Raw genomic sequence first — 14,932 nt, 5'->3', positions numbered from 1 at the left:
TTTTTCCTACCTCTGTAGCCTTATCTGGAAAGAAAGTGCCCCCTTCAGGTATATTTCCCAGGCCCACTCTCTTAGGCATGGGTATATATAACCCATGATGCTACCTTCAACTAAATTTGTAAGCTTTTAGCCAAATCACTCACTCAAAGAAACCTTCCCTAATTCTAATCTAAATCAAGCTCACTTGCATTCCTTCCATATTTCTCCCTTTGGAATCAAGCTGCTGTTTCTTTCTACCTATAGCTTTTATATACATATGCATACATAATATATATACACATATGTATAAACATATATACATATATGTGTGTATATAATTTTATGTTTATTAGTTTATATACATAAATATGTATATTATATATAATGTTATGTGTTTTCTAGTTTTTTTCATGCCTCATTCACCATAAGACTCATTTCTGTAAAAGACAAAAGATATAATTTGTTTTGTTCTTCACTAGAGTTACCAGGCTTAGCAAGCCCATGAAGTCATTAGGCACTCATTGCATAGTTCTTACCTGAATAAATGATTGGATTCACGTATTCCTTAGAAGTACGTGTTCCATGCTGACTTACTAGATACTTATTCAAAACTCAGTAGTTTAATTTTTTTTTTATTTTTTTTGTTCTCTTTTGGAAGAAAATGTAGCACAAAACCACTGTTACTATTTTAATAAAAAGCAAGAAAGCTTGCAGAATTTTCAGACTATCAGCTTTTATGGTCTCCTTTGGGCAATATTCTTAGAGGTTGGCAGCATAAAATTGGTTTAGCACTCAAGTCTTCTTTCTATAATTTTTTTTCCTATGGATAAATCAGCAGGTCTGAATAACTCTCTCCTTTAGCATGTACTGGGAGACAAGTATTCCAATTACTACAGGGGCTTTTGAGACATTAAGTGAGGCAATTCAAGCAATCACTACAAAAATCCACTTTTGATTTCATTGCACTTTAATTTTAAGCTTTGAACGTTTTGCTTCTTACTTTCCTTCTCTCTTTTTTGGTTATATATATATATATATATATTTTTTTTTTTTTTTGACAGGCAGAGTGGACAGTGAGAGAGAAAGAGACAGAAAAAGGTCTTCCTTTTCCATTAGTTCACCCCCCAATGGCCACTGCAGCCGGCACACTGCGCTGATCTGAAGCCAGGAGCCAAGTGCTTCTCCTGGTCTCCCATGCGGGTGCAGGGCCCAAGCACATCCTCCACTGCACTCCTGGGCCACAGCAGAGAGCTGGCCTGGAAGAGGAGCAACTGGGACTGAATCCTGCGCCCTGACTGGGACTAGAACCCGGTGTGCCGGTACCGCAGGCAGATGATTAGCCTATTGAGCTGTGGCGTCGGCCAACTTGTATTTTCATCAATTCTTTTTTTTTTTTTAAATTATTTTATTTATTTGAAAGGCAGAGTTACAGAAAGAAATAGAGAGACACAGAGCAGGATCCTTCATCTCTTGTTTCACTCCTTAAATGGCCATAATGGCTAGGGCTGGGAGGGGCCAAAACCAAGAGCCAGGAGCTTCTTCTAAGTCTCCCACTGGGGTACAGGTACCAAAGCACTTGGGCTGTCCCCTGCTGCTTTCCCCAGGGCATTAGCAGGGAGTGGAGCACTTGGAACTCGAACCAGCACTATTGTGTGCTTCCAATTTTGCAGACAGCTGCTTAACTCTATATCACTACACGGGCCCCAATACTCTTCACTTCTTAAAATTTAACTATATATGTTTTCAAGGTAAGGTAAAATTATTACTGATTTCTCTGTGATTTTTGCCAATGAATACATGATAAATTCAGAATCGCTATTGTGATACATCAAAAAGTTCATGGAAAATGGAGTCAGGCAATAAGCTTTTCCTACTGCAAAAAAGATTTTGAAATTCATGCAGATTTTTGTTAGCACACACTTTTCATGAACTTTTTAGAGTCCCATTGTACAGCTGCCATGGAATAAGAGTTGACTATAGATCCCTAACTTCTAAGATAATTAAGTGAAGCATATGCCAGGTATTTGTACACACTGTTTCATCCAACCCTGAAATACTCACAGTTGTGGTATATTATTATTTACATTTACAGATGAAAAAAGTAACACTTAATATTTAATTGTCTTGTTCAATAGGCTCAAATTTTGTGGAGACAAAAATTGAAATGGGTTATGCCTACTCTTTGAATGATATACTACTGAACACTATACTATAAGTTAATCTCATCCTCCATAAAATAATAATTCATATCCCTTAATTTTAGATGTGCTTACATATAATGAGATCATAAATATCACATGTATCTGTCAATGTTAAATTTATGGCAGAAATAGTAAATTCGGGGGCCAGCACTGTGACTCAGCAGGTAAAGCCTGCAGTGACAGAAACCCAAATGGGTGCTTATTTGTGTCCCAGCTGCTCCACTTGTGATCCTTCTCCCTGTTAATGAGTCCGTGAAAACGGCAGAATATGGACCAAGTCCTTGGGTACCTGCACCTCCATAGGAGATGTGCAAGAAGCTCCTGGCTCAGGGCTTCTTCCTGGCCCAACGTCTCTCTCCCTCTCTCTCCTTCATTCTCTCTCTATATATTTGCCTTTCAAATAAATAAATAAAATCATTTTAAAAATTGTTTTGAAAAGAAAGTTCACCTATACAAACAGTGAGAGAAGTTTAGATTAAGATAAAGGATCGGAATATGCAGTACACTGGAGATACTACAAGGAACTCAAATGTAGGAACTACTGCTTTCATACAGAGCTGCAGATCTAATAATAATGATAGGATTTCTGATAAAAAATGGAAGTTCAAATTTTCAGATGTAGTACTATACATTTTCAATGAATGAAAGTATATTCTGGCATTCCGTTTTGCAAACAACATAGCTCTGGGCCAATTTTGTATTATAGTTAAAATCTGTTCTACTACACTGTCTTATGGAGACTATTTGCTGGTTGGCTTTTAAATCCATTTGGTGGTGTAGGGAATGAATACAGACTATAAGGATGGATAGGGTTGTCTGAGGTAAAATAGTACCTCTTTGGGAGGAACCCAAAGACCTTTGAATAAAAAGCAAAGAGATAATTAAAAGAAAGCCTTTTATATAGCATACCTAATTCCTTCCCTTATAATAGAAGCAATTCTGTCTTTATCTACAGCATTGCTTCCTAAAGCCCCAAGGAACACATCTCTGAGCTTGTGTGAGTATTGAACCTTATCATTGGCATGCAAAACCGTTAGCCTTTGGCAAAAAAGGAAAGAGTGAGAATTAAATCTCTAAAATAGCTTCAATTATAGCAGCAGGATTAGTACATAGTATTTCTCTCTGAGTTCTAACATGGATTTAAGATCTATTGCTTTTTTTCCATGAAGTTTTAAAGTCCCTCTCTCTTTCCAGAAGAGAACAGCATTATCCTTAATTAAAACTCCTGTGAGAGCATTAAGGTCTGGGGTTCAGATTATATAGTTTGAGTCTCTTCGTTCAAGCTCTTCCTTTCAAGATTCTAATTTTGTTTCAGGGTTGGTGAGTTGAGGGGCAATGAAATTAATTTAGTTTCAACAAGTGGTTGGATAGATTTTTATATAGTTATAATTATACCTCTTTAATTAGCTATACTGAGATTCAGATTTTGTTATGTAAGTAACAATAGAACAAGTTCATTGAAAAGGTATGGAACTATTTAAAAAGGCTGTTATTAAATAAGTGTCTCATGGAATTACATTAGTTGATCTGTAAACACTGAGTACCTCAATGTAACTCAAATTATAATAATTCATTCAAGGTTAGAAAATATTTTGTATGAAAACAAGTGCTAGCATCTTATCATAGAGTTGCATAGGTATCAAAATCCAGGTCACTTGTGTTCTAATCATTGAGCAAATCACTTAATATCTCACCCAACGCAAACTTCCCTTTTAAAAAGAAAATTTGAATTTGACTACTATGGAGTCCTCTTGAGTCTTATAATTCTGCCTAATTTAGTCCCATTTTCGTGAGACAAATGCTGTAGCTTTATTGTGAGTGCCAATACTTTTATTAAGGAGAGTAAAGCCATTCTAGAGAATCATTACTTTCTGGAGCCCTAAGTCATGAATATGCTTGGTGTGGTACTATCTAAGCAAAATATCATAACCTTGGCTTAGGGCTGTCTTTCCCTCTAAACTATTGTCATTTTCTATTTATTTGTTTTTAAATTGATTGATAAAAGTATATATATATATATATTGATTATGTATGATATGTTATTTTAAAATATATATGAATATATCCATTGGGGAATGGCTAAATATAGCTAATTAACATACACATTAACTCCCAGAGATGTCATTTTTATGTTGAGTATGCTCAAGATCCATGCTCTTAGCATTTTTTCAAAAACACAATATATTATATAAACTATATTCACTTTGCTGCACAACAGATCCCCTGAACATATTCCTCCTATCTAACTGTCATTTTGTATCCTTTGAACAAAAATTTACCAACTCCCTCTCCCAATCACCACAGCCTTTCATAAATTCCATTTCATTTTCTACTTCTGTAAGAATAGAATGAACAGACAACCTGTGGGATGGTATTAAACATTTGCAAACCATACATCTGATAAAATACAAATCTTCAAAATGTATAATGAACTAAAAACAGCTCAACAGCAAGAAAACCAACATTCAGATTTAATTTTTTTTATTTTTATTTTTAAATATTTATTTATTTATTTGAAAGTCAGAGTTACACAGAGAGAGGAGAGGCAGAGAGACAGAGAGGTCTTCTATCTGATGGTTCACTTCCCAATTGGCCACAACAGCCGGAACTGCGCCGATCCAAGGACAGGAGCCAGGAGCTTCTTCTGGGTCTCCCACACATGGGTGCAGGGGTCCAAGGACTTGGGCCCTCTTCTGCTTTCCCAGGCCATAGTAGGGAGCTGGACTGGAAGTGGAGCACCCAGGTCTCAAACCAGCGCCCATATGGGATGCCAGCACTTCAAGCCAGGGCATTAACCTGCTGAGCCACAGCACCTGCCCCAACGACCAGATTTTAAAAGGAGAAAAATGTCTGAATAAGCATTTCTCAAAAGATATAGAGATAGCAGACAATTATATGAAAAAATTGCTCAACATAAGTAGTCACCAGAAACATGCAACTGAAAACCACAAAGAGATACCACCTCATGCATGTCAGAATGATTGTTATCAATAAAATACAAGAAACATGTCTTTGAAGACATCAGTAAAGGGACTCTGGTATACAATGTGGAATGTAAATGAGTACAATCATCACGGAAAACTCTAGAGTTTCCCCCCCAAAATTAAAAAGAACTGCATGTAATCCAGCATTCTCACTACTAGATATGTACCTAAAGAAATGTAAATGAATATATGAGGGATCAAGTCTGTAGAGTATCAGGTAAGGCCACTGCCTGTGGCACTGATATCCCATTTGGGTGCTGGTTCAAGCTCCAGCTGCTCCACTTCTAATCCAAATTCTTGCTAATGTTCTTGGGAAAGCAGCAGAGGATGATCCAAGTGCTTGGATCCCTGCACCTTTGTGGGAGGCTCAGAAGAAGCCCCTGGCTCCTGATTTTGGCTTGGCCCATCCCCAGCCCTTGTGGCCATTTGGCGATTGAGTCAGTGGTTGCAAGATGTCTCCCTCTGTCTTTGCCTCTCTATCTCTGTAGTACTGCCTTTAAAATATATAAATAAATCTTTAAAAAAAAGAACAAGTCGGGCAGGCGCCGAGGCTCACTAGGCTAATCCTCCACCTTGCGGCACCGGCACACCGGGTTCTAGTCCCGGTCGGGGCACCGGATTCTGTCCTGGTTGCCCCTCTTCCAGGCCAGCTCTCTGCTGTGGCCAGGGAGTGCAGTGGAGGATGGCCCAAGTCCTTGGGCCCTGCACCCCATGGGAGACCAGGAGAAGCACCTGGCTCCTGCCTTCGGATCAGCGTGGTGCGCCGGCCGCAGCGTGCTGGCCGTGGCGGCCATTGGAGGGTGAACCAACAGCAAAGGAAGACCTTTCTCTCTGTCTCTCTCTCTCACTGTCCACTCTGCCTGTCAAAAAATAAAAATTAAAAAATTAAAAAAATAAAAAAAAGAACAAGTCAGAGAGATATCTGTACTCCCAAGTTAATGCAGCAAGAAAGTGAGAGAAAAAGAGAGAGCTCCAGCTCCTGGTTCACTCTTCTAATGGCTGCAACAACCAGAACTGTACCAGGTTGATGCCAGGGGTTAGAAATTCCATCCAAGTCTTCCAAATGGGTGGCAGGGCTCAAATATTATTGTCATCTTCCACTGGCTTCCCAGGCACATTAGCAAGAATGCTGGATTAGAAGCAGATCAGCTAAGATTTGAACTGGTGCTCTTGAAACGGAATGCTGGAGTTGTTAGTGGTAGCTTAACCAGATGGGCCACAAAACCAGACCCTGTTTATATATTCTCTATGTCTGCTTTATCATTAAAACAGTTGAATTTTTGCTACAGGGATCATATTTCCCACAAAGCATAAAATATTTGTAATCTGACCTTTTCCAAATCAAGTTTGACAACTTTGTTCTAGGTCAATAAGCACTTCTGAGTGTTTAAGTACTTCAGGTACCTTGCTAAAAGTTAAACTCTTAAATATAACCAATTCCACACATTATAAGCCCATTTATTATTTATCTTTTTGCTCACAGTAATTCTCTCATTTGTATACATATCTTCTTCTCTCCTCTCTACACTATAATAATCTCTAAGAATAATTTCAATTCCTTATATATATTCTAGTTACCTTATTCTTCAATACATTTATGGCTCTTATAGTTCATGATTCTCGAATATTTAGTTTAAGCAAACATATAAAAGAGCACACTATACATAGTAGGGATCGATTTATCTTTTTCCACTCATAATTTTATCATTGATATGGGGGCTAGTGTTAGAACAAAATGAGTTGGAATAAATGGTGAATAAAATGGAAATGTATCAATCCATTCCGATGTTTGATCATGATTTTATTTTGTTTTTTAATTGTTTCCAAACGGCAAGGAATTGATTCTTGCAAATTACTCATTTTCTGAATTATGTCGATGACTATGATATCAAACCAATCTTAAAAGTATATGTAAGAGGAGGACATTATTAACATATGAGTCCAAACTCTTTCCTGCATGCTTATTCCCTCTCAAGTTAAACAGGATCGAGGAAGCAAGGTGAATTCAGCACCATATTGATTCTCTAGAATAATAAGAAAAATATCTTTCCTAGGTTCTGTGCACTGCAAGCATGTTGCTTGTAGTCCTTCATTGATTTAAAGAGCTGAGTGCAGACAGTGTGTCAAAACTAAATTTTTCAGACCATTTACATCCCTACAATGAGTATCATTGGGGAAAAAAAAAAGAGTGCATTTATCCCAATAGAGTATCAGATTGAGGTATGAGAATATAAGCAATGCACACATTGGTAGACACTAAGAGAGGAATATTTGTGAAAGCTTCCATTTACAGTTTTTTAAAAATACAAGAAGCTGTATTATTTTAAAAATGATTTCTCCCCATAGATTTGAGTTTGGAAAAGAACATGTAACAGAAGCCGGAAAATTATGTTTCATCAGCATTAAAGTTGGGATGCTGGGATTTGGACCTTGTTGATAGTACTTAACTGCACAAGGGAGGGTTTTCATCATAGCTTCCTGAATGTTGTAGCTATGTTATAAGGACTAAAATGTGATGTTTTATTAGCTAATAATTTGTTGAAATACTAACAGAAAGACAAAGCAATATTATAAGGATCATGTTGAATTGGGAATTATCTACTCTCATCGTCCTGGGAATGCATAGTTGGGGACTATGTGTTTCAGAGAAGAAAACAGAATTATATACCAAAATGCAAACTAATTATGAAGTTGGGAAAGGGGGCGATGTGAACTTATTGTTTTATTTATTTTTTATTTTTTTAGCCTGCACTTTAAGACACCTGGCTTTGAATAAAATAGGCATCATTCTGGGAAGATGAGGATGTCAGTGGTAGGCATTTCTTTCAAAGCTCCAGCTCTTTTCTATTAACCGAGCTCTGGTATACAATCTGGTGAATCATGCACCTGTGATCAAGGTTTTAAACAGGACTTAGAATGAATTAAACAGAATTTCAGAAAATATGTTATATATGCTAAAAGGAACTGAGCTGCAGTATATAACTTAACACAAAAATGATGGGGAATAGCTGAGAGGTAGAGAAAACACATTACTTTTATCCATTCATCTATTGAGTGACAGTATGATTCCACACCTTGGCTATTACATTCTCTCTATGTCTCCATTACTTTTCCTTTAAAATACATAAATATTAAAAAATAAAAAGGGGTCGGCGCTGTGGCGCAGCGGGATAACGCCCTGGCCTGTAGTGCCAGCATCCCATATGAGTGCGGGTTCTAGTCCCGGCTGCTCCTCTACCGACCCAGCTCTCTGCTATTGCCTGGGAAAGCAGTGGAAGATGGCCCAGGTCCTTGGGCCCCTTGACTCATGTGGGGCACCCAGAAGAAGCTCCTGGCTCCTGGCTTCAGATCGGCTCAGCTCCTGCAGTTGCGGCCATCTGGGGATTGAATCATCGGACAGAAGAACTCTCTCTCTCTCTCTGCTTCTCCTCTCTCTGTATAACTCTGACTTTCAAATAAATGAATAAATCTTTAAAAATAATAAAGAAAATACATAAACAAAAATAATGGCTGTATTCCAATAAAGTTTTATTATAGACACTGACATTTGAATTTCATATCATTTTAACATATCATAGATTCTGAGTATTCTGTCTTTTTCTCACCCATTTACGCACTGTAGTTAGATTATAGATGCTGTTGTTCATCACTCTGAATTACAACATTAATGTACAGGAGAGAGTGTTTTTTTACAACTTTTTTTTTCACTCATAGAAAGCCCTATTGTGTTTAGAGGAGGGTAACCAATGGAGGGCCATGTCTGTTTAATAGAATGATGTGTTGTGGAGATATATACCAAATGTAGAGGATAAAAATATATAGATATACTCTATACCATTTTTATATTCTGCAGCATTTTTCTTTTGGTAATATTGAAATATTCTAAAGTTTAGTTCCCTCATTCCCTCTCCTCTGTTCCCCAGACCTATAGTTTCTTTGTATCTGCATATTTAGTGCAAGTTCAAATGTTATAAAAGTAACTCAACATTAGCTAGATAGATGTATTTAACAAATCCAACAGGAAACAAGCAGAGCCAAATTAGCAAGCTTTTTGTAGTAAAGTGTTATTTCAATATATTAAATAACATAGTTTTGCTCTCTAATTACTTTGCATATGTAATTTTCTATCCAAGTTTCACTTAAAGGCTTTTTTTAAGTTTTTTTAACTTTTTTTAAAGTTTTTAAACTTTTTTAACTCCCTCCCATCCGCAACCATCCCATCTCCCATTCCCTCTCCCATGCCATTCTTCATCAAGATTCGTTTTCAATTATCTTTATATACAGAAGATCAACTTAGTATATATTAAATAAAGATTTCAACATGCTGCACCCACAAAGACACACAAAGCACAGAATAATGTTTGGGTAGTAGTTTTACTGTTAATTCGCATAGTACAACACATTAAGGACAAAGGTCTTACATGGGGAGTAGGTGCACAGTGACTCCCATTGTTGATTTAACAATTAACACTCTTATTTATGACATCAGTAATCACCTGAGGTTTTTGTCATGATCTGCCAAGGCTATGGAAGCCTCTTGAGTTCACAAACTCAGATCGTGTTTAGACAAGGCCATAGTCAAAGTGTAAGTTCTCTCCTCCCTTCAGAGAAAGGTATTTCCTTCGTTGAAGGCCTGTTCTTCCCGCTGGGATCTCATCTCATTCACAGAGATTTTTCATTTAGGTTATTTTTTTTTTTCACAGTGTCTTGGCTTTCCATGTCTGTAAAACTCTCACGGGCTTTTTAGCCAGATCTGAATGCCTTAATGCTGATTCTGAGGCCAGAGTGCTGTTTAGGACATTTGCCATTCTATGAGTCTGCTGCATATCCTGCTTCCCATGTAGGATCATTCTCTCCTTTTTAATTCTATCGATTATTATTTGCAGACACTATTCTTATTTGTGTGATCCCTTTGACACTTAATCCTATCTTTTTGATCAATTATGAACTTAAACTGATCACTTTAACAAGTAAGATGGCAATGCTACATGACATCTTGATGGGATTGAATTGGAATCCCCTGGCACATTTCTAGCTCTACCATTAGGGGTAAGTCCAAGTGAGCATGTACCAAACTTTTTTGTTATTATTACTTATTAGAGAGACATAGAGATAGAGACAGAACTGCCACCAGCAGACTCACTCCGTAAATAATTGCAATGGAAGCGGCTGGGCCAAGACCATAGACAGGAACAGAACAACATCTAGATATTCCATGATGGTGGCAGGGCTCCAGCCATTTGAACCATCATCACAGCCTCCCAAGTTCTGCACTGAAAGGCACCTAGAAAAAAATTCAAATCCAGGAATCAAACTCAGGCATAGGAGTCTTAACCATAAGCTAAATGGCCACTCCAAGTCTAATTATTTTTAATGTATAAGTGCATATTTAGACTAACTGCACTATTAATTTTACTTAGTAGGCTCAACACAATATATTCATTTGTTCCTACTAGAGTATCTTCTTCACTCTTTTTCTGGCTTATCCGTACTTCATTCCTGATTTATTTTGTCCACGTGATAGCTTAAACATTTTATGAGGAAGGAAGTCATTTTTAGCTAATTGAAGTCACTCCAAGCACACGTTTTTTTTAAAAAATAACTTTATCATATAGATTTCTTTACACACTGGAACAATGGAGCAAAACCTGACAACTGTCCTTTCTCTGAAAGAGTATTGAAGTTGCAAATTTGGCTAAGTAATCAAGCAAGATGAATGGTTGAAGAAAATTCAAAACACACATCCCTGGTTAGGAATCTCTTCTATTCTTTATGAATGAAGATTGCATCATATAAGGTTGCAGCGATTTCATAATTGATTTCATGATTTCAATATAATCTTAAAACTATAGTACTTAATAGTATTTCTGATTTTGCAGTAGTAGGGAAAATTGAAGAATTAATGCTAATAAAAATATCTTTCCTCGATTACCAATACTTATAGAAAGAAATGCTTATGACCCAGATTCATGAATATAGAGATTCAATCTTTCTAATATTTTGATTAGAATAAATAATAACTTAGTAAGCAAATCCTATGGAGTAAATGCAATTTCTCAAATTCAATCAATATTGTAGCTTTAGCAAAACAGCTGTTATCAACCTACCAAATATTTTTAGAAACATAAAACTACTCTGGTATACAGTAATATTTTCTGTATATGAAATCATAAATATGAGTATTAAGCAGAGAAAATTTTGGAGCAGTTTTCCTAATCATAATGATTCGCTTCACTGTATACTACATGTATTATGTAAAGAGACTACCTTAGTTCATCCAGGAAGCTAGAAGACAGTAATTCTGAGCAGTTTATAAAAATTAAATTTATTTCTTAGTATTTTGGAAGATATAAATTCCATGATCAAGAGGACAGCTGGTTTGATGTCTGATTAGGGCCCACTTTCTGGTTCACACATAGGGCTCTCTTGCTTTGTAATAACCTGATGAAAGGGAAGAATTCTGGCCTCTTCCATTTATAAGGGCACTAATCCTATTCCTGAGTACTTCACCCTCATCACATAAGTAGTTACCAAAGGCTCTATCTCCCACTATACTCTATAATAGATCCCAACATATAAATATGAGTTGTGGGACACAAATATTTGGAACAAAGAACAGAGTTTTTTTTATTATATAATATAATTTAGGTTCTATAGTCCCAAAATATAATCCATGAAGTTCTAAGTATGCTATGAAGATCTCTTCTTGTTTAAGTGTAATCAAGATTATACTTGAAGTGTAATCCTGATTCAGAATTATCTGCAAATCTTTTGTGAAAATGTATTGTATCTTATATGTACGAATTTTATTAGCCTAATAGATGAGATATTAAAAACTTTGTTTTAAATAAATGTGCAGGGTGATTTGGGGAACCAATGGCACTGTGAATTAATTGTTTTATTCCTTGCTTATCACCTTGCTTTTGCTTATAATTGCCTATACCTTCTGACAGAAAGAGAAGATAATGCTTTGATTTGTTTCACTAATTGCACACTTATCACAAGAATTCTCGGGCTTTGCCTCAAATAATAGGCATATTTGCAACTTTGAAAAATTACTGTACTTGGACCAACATTCAAAATCATAATTTCTTGCTTTTAGAGCCTGGGCATCAATATTTTTTAAAAAGCTCTCCAAAGATGAGTGACAAGAGTAAGATGGAAGGCCAGGAGGTCTCATCACTCATCCTCCCACAAGAACGATGAACAAAGAGCTACCTACCTATGAAAATAGCTCTGGGAGAGTTCCTGAGTGAAATGAAGATGCTTCAGCAATCCAGCTGAGCACAGAAAATGAGAACAGCCTGCCCCAATAGCATCAAAAACATTTTACCCAATTCACTCCATCACCCAGTTCAGTACAACTTGGCTTCAAGAGAGACCTGTGATTCAGAGTAGGAAAACCCCCAAAATTCTTGAGCACTGATTGTGGGTGCCTACAGATTTTGCTACTGAGGACTCAAGAAGTCTTTTTCAACGCAGGCCAGAATACAGGGCTTCCTGGAACCCAGGAAACTGTTGTCCTTCAGGACCAGAGCCACTGCTGCCACCCACTAAGCATCCTTGCTGGGCACCAAGCTCTGGACTCCAGGACTACAGCCTCTGTATACATACATGCATATGCCCCGGACATGATGCCACTAGTACTATTCACTTGTACTCTCTTCTATTAATATCCTCTTGAAAGTATTTTACCCTATTGGGAAAAGGAGAGTAAGTGAGACCTTTTGATTTCAACCACCAAGACACAAATAAACCCATATCCCTCACCACCAAATGAACATTGCAGCCTTGGCTACCAAGGCACCCCACCCCCATAATCTTCATCAACACTGACCCCAGGTAACAGAGCTACATGACATCTCCCCTGTAGCAGCAATACCACCCACTCCTCAGGGCTGGAATATTTTTGTGCTTCTAACAGCTAGAGCAATCAAAACCCAAACAGCTAGCATCCTCACACTCCTTCACTGGTCTTTCCCCACAAATACCAGTCTATAAACTGTGAAACTGCTCCTTCATATGTTCAGAGCTCAACATACATTGAATGTATTATGAGAGCTGTAGTAAACATAGTAGACAATATGCAAGGATAAATAGGTAATGGAAACAAAGAAATGTAGAGATCAGAACAAATCTATAACCTAACAGTTAAGATTCTTGCATACCATATAGGTGTACCTGGTTTGATTCCTGGCTCCTGAATCCAGCTTCCTAACAATGCACACACCAGGAGTGATCGTTCAAGTAATCGGATTCCAGGTACTCGTGTGGAAACACGATAATTTCCTAACAACTGACTCCAAAGAAATGGGAAACTGTGAATTATATGACCATTCAAATTAATTGGTTTAGTAAGGTTCAGAAGGCTACAAGAGAACACAGATAGGACATTCAACAAATTGGTAAAAGGATATATGAAGAAAAGAAGCAGCTCAGTAAAGAGGTAAAAATCATTTTAAAATTCTGGAGTTGAAGAATACAATGAATTTTTTTAAGATTCCAGTGAGAGCATTAATAGCTGACTAATCAAGCAGAAGAACAAATCTGTGAATTTAAAGACAGGTCACTTGAAATTGTCCAGAGGAAAGAAATGCATAAAATAATTAAAATAAAGCTTTAAAAAGTGTATAAAATTTACAAGACATTCTCAAGGACTCAATATGGGTGCTGAAGATGAGAAAAGACCATAAGCTGATATAAAGACATAACAGGGGGCAACCAGCTGGGTTGCTCAGCTGGTTGTGGCGTAGTGTGTAAAGCCATTTCTTGCAGCACCAGCATCCCATATGGACACTGGTTTAAGATCTGGCTGCTCCACTTCCGATCCAGCTCTCTTTTGTGGCCCAGGAAATCAGTAGAAGATGGCCCAAGTGCTTGGGCCCCTGTACCCACGTGGGAGACCCAGGAGAAGCTCCTGGCTCCTGGCTTTAGATCAGCTCAGCTCTGGCCTTTGCAGCCATCTGGGGAGTGAACCAGTGGATGGAAGACCTCTCTCTCTCTCTCTCTCTCTCTCACTCTCTTTCTCTCTCACTCACTCTCAGCTTCTGCCTCTCTAACTCTGTCTTTCAAATAAATAAATAAATAAATAAAATAAATAAAATAAATAATGGATTGAAATTTGTCAAAATTTTGAATAGAACGACTGCACCCAACTGTAGGTATTAAACAAGGGACACATTTAATATTTAAAGAAATATATAAGCTGAAAGTGAAAGGATGGAAAATAGGGGTGGACATCATGGCATAGGGGGTTAAGCTTCCACTTGGAGCTCCTGCATCCAATTGCAGAGTGCGTGAGATTGGATTCCAGTTTCTCTGTTTCTGATTCAGCTTCCTGCTTGTGCACCTAGGAGGCTTCAGACAATGTCCAAAGTTCCTGCCACTCACATGAAAGACACATATGGAGTTTATGGCTCTTGGCTTTGGCCTGGCTCAGCCCCAGTTGTGGTGAGTTTCTGAAGAGTGAAGCGGTTAGTGGAAGAGCACTCTCTCTCTCTCTCTCTTCCTTTCAAATAAATAAAATACATATTTTTAATTAGGAAGAAAATGGATCATAAGAGAATACTATGAACAATGGTAATACATAAATTGGGTAATCTAAAAGAAATAGATAAATACATAGAAACAAACAACCTACAAAAGAATGAATCATGAATAATCAGAAAATATGAATAGACCAAGACATGCTAAACAGGGTTGTTCCCCTGGTAGCGCAACTGCAGTTGAGATGTGGTAGAACCTTGAGGAAATAGGGCCTTGGGTCAC

The 14,932-nt window shown here is 37.4% G+C and overlaps 1 pseudogene; it reads left to right on the top strand.

The window, feature by feature from the left end:
- LOC103349841 (sodium- and chloride-dependent creatine transporter 1 pseudogene) overlaps positions 1 to 14,932 on the top strand; it is a 155,565-nt pseudogene that overhangs the window by 112,863 nt on the left and 27,770 nt on the right.

This window comes from Oryctolagus cuniculus, chromosome 5, assembly GCF_051225735.1.
Source record: "Oryctolagus cuniculus isolate XC-2025 breed Fujian yellow rabbit chromosome 5, ASM5122573v1, whole genome shotgun sequence".
Lineage (NCBI taxonomy): Eukaryota > Metazoa > Chordata > Mammalia > Lagomorpha > Leporidae > Oryctolagus > Oryctolagus cuniculus.
This window is presented reverse-complemented; position numbering and strand designations above follow the sequence as displayed.